A 10,354-nucleotide genomic window follows, 5' to 3' on the forward strand; every position below is an offset into this window, starting at 1 on the left:
CAGATAGCCATTGTGTAGCTTTGTGCTTAATTACAAATAAACAAAAAGATACTGGTCAATAACTCAGTTCAGAGATTTTTTTAAACACATGCTAAGAAAAACAAACCTTACCTTCAAACATAAGAGATTTTCAAACAAATCTCCGATATCAAGCTGTTTTAATACATAAGATATATCATGAACATCTACCTAGAATCTCACAAAGACAGCATCAGTGTAATGTCTTCAGAAATTTTACAAATATTAAACTTGAATAATATCATTATAACAATCGAATATTTAATTTTTGGAATATTAAAAAAAAACTTGAATCGTTTAATTTTAATAATCGGGTATTTAATTTCTGGAATATTCAACTTTAATAACGTCATTGTTTAATTTTCTATACTATACTAACACTAACAATTCAATAATTAACAGCCGAATGCGGCCTAATGGTTCACGTCCCGTTATCGCCCCCCCCCACCCCCCACAAAAAGAAAGAAAATTGTACTCCCCACTTTTTAGCCGTGGGTGTGTCCCCCGGTGGGACAGCTGCTAGTCTACAGACTTAGAACGCTAAAATTAAGGGTTCGATTCCCCGCGGTGGGCCAGCAGATAGCCAAATGTGGCTTTTCTCTCAAACAAACAAATAAACAAAGGCGTGGGTGTATTATAAGTGTGACGGTCAAATTCCACTTTTCGATCTTACAAATATAGCTCAAGAGTTGGATGATGTTGACTCGCTGCCTTCCCTTTAGTCTATCACTTCACTAAAAAGTTTCTTAATTATTCTGAACATGGAATGATATTTATATTTAACACAGTCAGTTTACTTAAACTCCAATCACAAAGCAAGTCATTGTTAATATACTCTCTATTTAGCCTTAAGCTTAAGTAATTCCTCTATAAATCTTCCTTGTCTTGAAGTTACGAAATTTTATTGTGAATCTTAAAAACTTAGTTTGCCTCACTTGTAAACCAGGTTGTGTGTAATGTTTACGATTCGGAATATTCATATATCTCGGCTTGTGTAGACCAACAAAGCTTATGAGTTGAGCGTATCTTACCGAAGGACAGTTAGCCGCAGAGAACAGACATGTGTGGCTACATTATCTCCTGGAAATTTGAGACCTTTAGTCAGAAATTATGATTACGAAAAGCAATTTTCCAGTGGCAAAAACCGAAAATGTGCTAGAATTTTCGAACAACTTGTTTAGAAGAACGTTTTAACTGCCACTGTCCAAGTTTACAGGATCTGGAGAATAATTGATAGATACGTTGTATGCTATTTTATCAGACACGTGTATGTTCCGAGAAGAAAAACTCCAGAATCACAAATGACGGGTCATTATTGTGTATGTGAACTCTACCTGGACATCGCCTTCAATTGAGATGTTACCATGACTTTTAGACAGAACAGAAAAATAATTGATAATTGCCTCAATCCCTGACAGTTCAACCATGGATTGGATATATATAGGAACCTATAGGTAGCAATGTAATCTCAGCAAAGTAAAAATATCAAACAATTAAAACATAAACAAAAAGTGATTAAAACTGTCAGTGCTGTAAAAAAACACTAAACTGAATTAGCTAATTAATAACAGAAGAATATGGAATAGACTCAAACCCAGCAAACAGTGCTAAACAACACTAAACCGTGTCAGCTAACAGGTGAATAAAGAACAGGTTCAAAACCAGCAAACGGTGCTAAACAGTGTAACATTAAACGGTAATATCTAACAGGTGAATTTGAAACATATTCGACCCAGAAAACAATGCTAGGCAACACTATGACGCAATATCTAACAGAGGAACAGGGAGTATATAATACCCCAAGCAAATATTCCGTTTATAAAAACACTCAAACTGTTTAAAAACTGATGTAGTGTTTGCCCTTGTTAATAAAAGTTGTCCTTCAACACATTTCCTTTGATTTATGAACTACCATATAATAGAAGTATCGCGTGCGCCACTAATAGACCTGAGAGACACCTAGCAGGTATCTTCATGGTAGTAGCAAGTCTTTATGAAAAAATATTTATAACTTCGTGAAAGGTGTGATTTTACTCTTTACAGTCAGTGGCGTTGACATTTGCCTGAGGTCGAGAAATGCCGGATGGGCTTTATATATTAGACATTTTTTGGAGAAGGCTTAACACATGAGTATGTTTCAGTAAGATCAAAATATCATAAATGTTACACCAAAAAGACATCTGTACTTGAAGCGAATTAAAGTATCACTTGACTTATGTTTCAGAATTCTCCTACATAGGAGAACAAAACATGTAAAATCTGGACTATCACGTGAAGGAACTAACATTCACTTATATATCATAGTAAGATGCACTGGAACTGGACTATCACGTGAAGGAACTAACATTCACTTATATATCATAGTAAGATGCACTGGAACTGGACTATCACGTGAAGGAACTAACATTCACTTATATATCATAGTAAGATGCATTGGAACTGGACTATCACGTGAAGGAACTAACAGCGTATTTTTTTTTTTTCAAAAAGACCAGGATTTATCGATCTAACACAAAATGTCTGCAAGAAAGCGTACCATAAATAACGTGCGTGAAAATGGTAGAATAAAGAAAATTCAAGCGAAGGACAAAAAAGCTACCGCAAATGTTTTGCGGGTCGCGGCTAGTAAGTTGTTATTAGCTTATACCTTCAAGCTTTCGTTACCCTTAGGGCGGAGCGTGATCTAGTGGGTTGAACAGGAATGCCCTGCACTTTCAGCTGTGGGTGGGTTATAAAAGTTCCAGAAAATTTCTTGTAATCTGTTTAAATAGCTGGACAGAGTCCTTGCGGGGGTGGGGCCCGTGCTGATGTCTGACAGTCTTCCCTATAGTAGTGGCTCAAAATTAGGGTTAATTACAGTTGAACTCTAAGGGTCTGTAACGTGGTCGCTTAGCCACTGAGTGATCACTGAGGAAGACACGTGAATGTGTCGAAACATATGGCAGGCTTTTAAACCTTTATTTTTAATGAACTTGTTTTAATATTCTGCACTTTAAACTTATTTTTTTCTAGATAGTCATTGAAAAGGTTGCTAATTTGATTTACTCACACTTTTTTATAACTCGTCTTTCATATTCATAAAAAAAAGAATGATTTCACCAATTTTTTTTCTGTCAATTCTTTTACATTAATTCTTGTGACAGACAAAAACATAAAGTGGTTTAATATTATCTAATATGTGGTCCTCACCAACAGTTAACAGCATGATAAAACTAATAATATGAATGTCATGATATAAAAGATTGTTTGGTTTAGATATTAGTGATTGATTTATTTTTGTGAGTGAATATTTTATTATTGTTTAATTTTTGTTATAATAAGGTTAAAAGCAGACGACTGTAGGAAGTTTTGTTGATAATTCATTGACATTGAGAATATAAAAACCGGACAGATGATTAAGTGATAAAGATATAAAGAGAATGAGACGAGCGGGAACAGCTGACAGATAATAGCAAAAGAGAATAAAGTTGGTGTGAAGTTAACTACCGTAGATGTGATAGGCCTAACGTTTAATATGTTACAGTGAAAGTAACAGTAAAAAAGAAGATAACAAACATTATTTTATTCCGTCAAAGCGTGGTTCTAAAGTAATTGAACCAGACTGAGTGCACTTTGACAAAAGGAACAGAGGATCTTCAAAAGAAAGAAGACCAAACGATTACGGTAACTCGCGCCACAAATATAAGTGAATCACAGATAATACTAATGCGATAGAAAGAGAGAAGATAGTTTGGCTTGTCAACTGAAATTCTGAAGTAATTGAATAGGCCTAAGTGGATATTTGACACGAAGAAGAGAACTACATATGTAGTATTTATGATATGCCCATAAGATCTATAGTGTTGAAGAATTTATTGTACATACGTTAACTTGTTCTGAATATATATATATATTATTTTGAAAACAAGTGAAGTGCGTGCTGTTTATTCATCGTTAAATTTATCGCTAACAAGTCACAGACACCTAAAGTAGAATAATCCTAAGCTCAGCAACAACATGGTATATATTTATATTATTAAGAAACATAACTAAAAGCCTTTATATTTGACAACTGGCAAAAAAGGATTATTTTAAATTCTGACAATGCAAGTTTAACATACCTCTTAAGAGAACTATGTTTAAGCGAGGTATATCAGAAAATACTATTTTAAGGTTTAAAAATAATTTTAATTGTTAGAAATTTCTAATTCTAAAATCTTTACAACAATTTTCTATAAAATAAAAATGAAGAGTACATTTTTTTGAGGATTTCACAATGGAGACTATAACCTAAAGTTGTTGTGTTGGGTGTAGAAAAACGAGGTTTAATTTAAGACTGTGTACAATGCGTTGTCTTAATCCTAGTACTGGGGTTTCTTCAACAGATTGGTTTAACTTTTTTGTTTGGAAAGTGAGAATAAAGTTAAATTTTTATTTTCAACTCCTTCACAGAGATAATTAGATAAGAAATATTTAGCTGTTTTCCAAAAATCGATCCCATACATTGCGCGTGTCTGTCCTGTTAGATAGATTTTAGACCTGGCGTGGAAAGCAGATGCTTGATATCCTTTTCCATTAGTTGCGTCACAGGTAAGTCTAAGCTGATATCAGCATCAACTGCCAGATACACGGGTCAAAGTGTGTATGTGTGTTTTTTTTTAGTTCTTTTTTACCAGATGGGAACAGCTGTAAAGTATTATTAGTATGACTACTGGCTGTGAAAAAACATTTTTTTCTTCTTTTACACTGACTTTAAGCTTCTTCCAAAGCTTCATTTGATTTTGAACTGTGGAGAAAAGTCACGAGACGCGCACGCGTCCTATTACGTGTCCAGCCGCCCTAGAAGCAGGTGACGTCGACCATGCACAACGAGGAACGCCATCAACTTATTTGTGGCGTCCCCACTTGAAACACAGGTGTTTGTTTTGATGGTGTCCCGCTATTTTGGTGGAGGCGTTCCCTTAGACTGATCATGTAGTATTTAGTGAGTCATCTCTTGATACCAGCCACTGTTGATGATTAGTGCTTACAAACAATTCGAATCTGATAACTCATCATGAGTGACTTTTTTTTCGCGCCAAATTAAAACTATAAGTCGATATCCCGCCAAAAACGACTAAACATCACCTAACCACAGAATGTAGCCTTTGTTCATTTATAATATTAACAATTCCTCTGTATTGGTGTAGTTAGATAAGGGGCTGGATGGGGGAGGGGGAGGAGATATCAGCCCATAACGGCTTAAATATTTTTAAAATGAAAAAAATTATAATATTAATGTTTGTCACAAATTTTGAATTCAAATACCCTGTACATGTAATTGTCAAGAACTGGAGATTTTTAGGAGTTTATTGTTATCTGAAGTAAACATGGTATTAAAAACATGGAATTTAGCCTCCCCCTCCGCCTTGATGTCCTTTAATTTCGTAACTACGCGTATGTAATCTGCTGGTAAACCAATTGATATAAATTGAAATGTAGTAGTAAAAGACAAATCTCATTATGTAGATAAATTGCCCCCAGTGGCACAGCGGCATGTCTGTAGGCTTACAACACTAGAATCCGGGTTTCGATACCCGTGGTGGGCAAAGCACAGATAGCCCATTGTGTAGCTTTGTGCTTAATTACAAACAAATAAACAAGCAGACAAATTACTTTTAAAATATTTTTGTAGTTTTTCTGAAGGATGGAAACTGCCCGGAATTTAAACCATAGCGAATTGGTATTAATAAGTTATTTCGCTCTCGATTTTCAGGTATTAACGTCGGTTACTTATCGAAAAACTTATCAAGATTTGAATTATTTCACCTTATGATACGATTATTGGGAAGATAGGAATAGAAAATAAAGCATTTAGAGAAAGATAAAGATTTGTTTGGTATAAGTTAACGGAACATTATACTGGGTTTGTCAAACAACCGTTATGGAAATTGGAAGTGATGGTTTGGTTTAAAACTTTCCTGAAGCTTTTTCTTTAGTCAAGTTAAGAACCTTTGACACGTATTTCACATGGATAGAGGTGAAAACTTTTGATGAAGGTGTCATACAACTAATCTTCTATGATGAAGAAAATAAATTTACAGAATGAAATATCAAATGGGAAAGTGGAATGTCAATTGTTCCTAGTAACAGCTATCAAATTATGTTATCTAATTTTTCGCAATATTTTTACGTTTACTTGTGTTATCTGGACAAGAAATACCACAATAATTTCCAAATTGGTTCGCTTTAACCACAATAAAATCCAATACTCGTCTGATAGTAATTCGTTTCATTCCTTAAGGCATCTTATTTACTTTAACTGTTTTAACTAACAAAATGAGTTATCGTTTCCTCCTGTCACAGCTTGATTAAGATGCTAAAACTCTGTATACTTTTCCTCTCAAGGCTATCGTATAACACATGTCTCCAAGCATCGAATAGACATGACCAGTTGGAAACATGATTAAACGTTTTCTATGCATTTGAAATTTCCGAAAGCTTCAAGAATAATAGATTCTTCAAGAATAATAAACAAGTCTGTAGACAGGTGACATAACTTCTGTACACTAAGTTTGTTTTAGAAGTCACGAAGAAACATGTTTATTGATTGAAATCTGACCTTTAAGTAGAATTATAATAAAATTTCCCCGGGACTTTTGAAATCAATCATAATTTCTTTGTGACTGGGAAAATGTATTAACCTCTGTGATTTTCATGAAAAGCCTTGCTTAGAAACCTGTAATTTGCGTCTGACTGATCATTCTTGTAGTTGTTGAGGTCGACAACGAATACGTTAAAATAACTAATTTGCATATTCAAACCGACGAACACCTGAATTGAACACGAACGTAAAATAATTGTGATTCATAATTAAGATGTTCAAATACTGCCTTTGGTTCCTCATGATATTCTGGAGAATTGAGCGCTGAGGTAATACCACAATCACGAATTTCACCATTCAATAACTAGTTTAGAATATGTCTCTAACCATATATATTCAGGTAAGTTTGTTTAAAGTCGATAACCTGCACTTATCCTTTTACTCGGTTGAATATTACATATGCCAACATCTATAAACTCACATCACTTTGTCCCTGAGACTGATTCCCATTGATGAGTGATCCCATCGCAAGTGATGGCAGAGATATTTATACAAATTAATATAAGTTAGGGTTTTTTTTTCTTTAAATTTTATTTGGAATAGATGGTGACGTATAGAGCATTGGACTATGATATACCACACATTAACGTTTGTGTCTGAATTTAGATGGTAAATTGCAATTATATTTATTTTGTGCGGACGTGCATTTACATTACTCTTGACTTTGTCCCTCACCCCAGTAGCCAGATATCGGCTAGCTTAGGTACGGCTTTGGAACATTTTTAAATAATGTTTTGTTTTACATGTTCAGTTTTGTTTTTCATAGTATCCTTTATTGTCCGTGTTTAGTTTATTCTCTGACTAGCATTTCCGTTATCTGCGTTTTGCGAATACTTTTAAATTAAATATCATAGTGGTTTGAAAGCGTGTGTATAACAGTGTTTACCATCAATCACAAGTCACGTTTCCCTCTCTCTGTTACTTTTATACATTTTTGGTGTACAAGCTAACTATGTTATTCTTAACCGAAGTTTTTAATTTTAGCAAGTAAAATAACTGCTAAGGAGGAGCGCTAGACAATAGATTATAAACCTCTGTCAACTGTATTTGCAATTAGCACGTGGAGACTATGTGTTATGTTTTAGATGAGGATTTCATAAATAAGTATATACAAACTAGCCGCAACCCGCAAAGCATTTGCGGTAGTTTAAATGCTCTTTGCTTTAATTTCCTTATTCTTTCATTTCCACGCATGCCATTTAAGCTTCGCTTTCTTGCAGGCATTATGTGTTAGATTGATAAATTCTGGTCTATTTGAAAAAAAAAAAATGACGCGGTCAGACAAACAAAGTCACACAGAAGTAACTTTAATGAAGATTTATCGAAAACAGGTCGGAAATTTATTTCAGAAATTTTAGATATTACACAAAATAATTTTTATAATTTTTAGATGCCAAAAAAAAAGTATTTTCAATCTTAACATGAAAAATCATTTTACACACGGAGCAGTGACTACTTTGACTCCATATATTAAAGCATTAATTTTTAGCAAAAATACATTATTTGAAATCATGATTGTTTCTGTACAGAATATTTATAACGTTTACTGAAAGCTTGCCAAATTTCGTGAAGATACATAAATCGTATCAGACGATGTATCGATACAATCGAATCTTGGGTGCACGATACGATACTCGTATCGTATCATTGTATCGCCATAGCCCTAATACACACTTACATGCACGCACATTAGCTCAGAATCGAGAGGAATAATGAAGAATCTGTGATGCAAATACACTGAATAAAGTAGCAAATAACTCTGAAAGAATAACGAGTACACAGGGATAATATATTCACTGGCATTAATAGAACTAATTATCCAGAAACCAAACTAATCAACTGATGAATTTTACTCAAAGTACAAGTTAATGTTTAGTACACTCATTTGTAACACAAAAAATCTCTGACAAGAGTGTACATAATAGCTTTCTATTTTCACTTTGTACGTCGCTATCATCGAGGCATTTCGCTAAATATTACAACTTATCAGGTCGGTTGGATTGCATCATAAGAAACTATAAAGATAAGAAGAAATCGCTAAGAATTCAAGAACTTAAAAAGTTGAATTTGAACACTTAGATATACGGACATACAGACAAAATTCAATTCAGAAGAAATTAATCTAAGCAGACTATAGAGCTCGATAAATCAAGCATTTAACGCAACACTGTTATTAAATACCTGATGAAACTGTCGTCACTAAACGTTTCCTCGTCTTCTTTCATTAACATGAGATAACACACCCATCATCACAATATACAAAAGGCACTAACGAGTTTTGAATGAATTTCAATAGAAGCTTTCTGCTCAAGTCGACGAAGTCCAAAATGAGTGGAGGCTGGTCTCTCCTGTGGTCATTATTCAGTATTTACGTCTCGTGCAGGTTCAGCTGTCATCCATCACATAAAACTCCTTGTAGCTGTGCCACGCGCATTTAGTAATGAGTACGTGAGAGCTGTTTGTGATGTGGTAGATGACAATTAAATTAGTGCATGATCATCTCACTAGCCACTAGACATCTAATGAAGGGGCAAAGACAAGAATATTAGCGCACACTTAGCTCCTGCCTTATGTTTGTAGAAAACAAACAAAAATTCCTTTAAAAATCCTGTCGATCAGAAGAACAATTTAAACGATTTACTTCTATAGTTCAGTTCATCTGTTTTTATTTCTTTTTCCGATTTAGCGTTCGATGCAGAGCTTCTGTCAGTGTTTTAGCTTTATATTTTTTAAAAATAAACATTATATATTTTTGACTTCTTGAAGGCTCAGAATTCTCCAGGAATATGATTCCAAGACCCGTTTTTTCCTTTGTTTTTTTAAAAGAGGTGAAAAACAAAAGTTGTTCTGAACATCATAAAAAAAGAAGAAAATAAATAGTCGATCGGATTGTACTGAAGTAAGAGTATTAATATATTACTCAGAAATTTCCCGTGTTATGCCAAATTTACCATGTAATGTCAAATTTACCATGTAATGCCAAATTAACCATGTAATGCCAAATTTACCATGTAATGTCAAATTTACCATGTAATATCAAATTTACCGTGTAATGCCAAATTTACCATGTAATGTCCAATTTACCATGTTATGTCTTAGTTGTGAGTAATTCGACTCAAGTATACGTATGTGGAATATAAATATTAGATATTGAGCTTTATATCCGTCTGTAACATAAATTTAGGGGCGAATACTTAAGTGTAACCAAACTAGTATGCGAATTATGTTTGTTATCTAAATATTTTGTAGTAAAAATGTATGTTAACATTGGATACATTTAGTCTTAGTGTATGTGGAATGCTTTGGTCCTGATATGTAAACTCTCTCTTTCTATACAAGTTTATTTACAATACATTAGTGATCGTTTACTAAAATACTAAATTATGATCGTTATTAGAAGTTTTGAGCTTTCATTCTTGATAGTAATAAACTTCAATAGTTATATTCTGTGATACTAATATCAACGTACGTATACACATTAAAAACATTTCTTAATAAACTTCAATAGTTACATTCTGTGATACTAATATCAACGTACGTATACACAAATTAAAAACATTTCTTAATAAACTTCAATATTTACATTCTGTAATACTAATATCAACGTACGTATACACATTAAAAACATTTCTTAATAAACTTCAATAGTTACATTCTGTGATACTAATATCAACGTACGTATACACAAATTAAAAACATTTCTTAATAAACTTC

The 10,354-nt window shown here is 33.5% G+C and overlaps 1 long non-coding RNA gene across 1 annotated transcript in view; it reads right to left on the bottom strand.

The window, feature by feature from the left end:
* The window catches only part of LOC111085022, a 20,199-nt gene extending 16,969 nt beyond the window's left edge, over positions 1-3,230 (bottom strand). Inside the window, exon 1 of the long non-coding RNA XR_002609880.1 lies at positions 3,219-3,230. This is a non-coding gene — a long non-coding RNA (uncharacterized LOC111085022). The remainder of the gene's footprint in view (positions 1-3,218) is intronic.
* Between the last annotated feature and the right edge of the window lie 7,124 nt (positions 3,231-10,354).

The sequence above is a fragment of the Limulus polyphemus genome, unplaced genomic scaffold (genome assembly GCF_000517525.1).
Source record: "Limulus polyphemus unplaced genomic scaffold, Limulus_polyphemus-2.1.2 Scaffold206, whole genome shotgun sequence".
NCBI classification, from domain to species: Eukaryota; Metazoa; Arthropoda; class Merostomata; order Xiphosura; family Limulidae; genus Limulus; species Limulus polyphemus.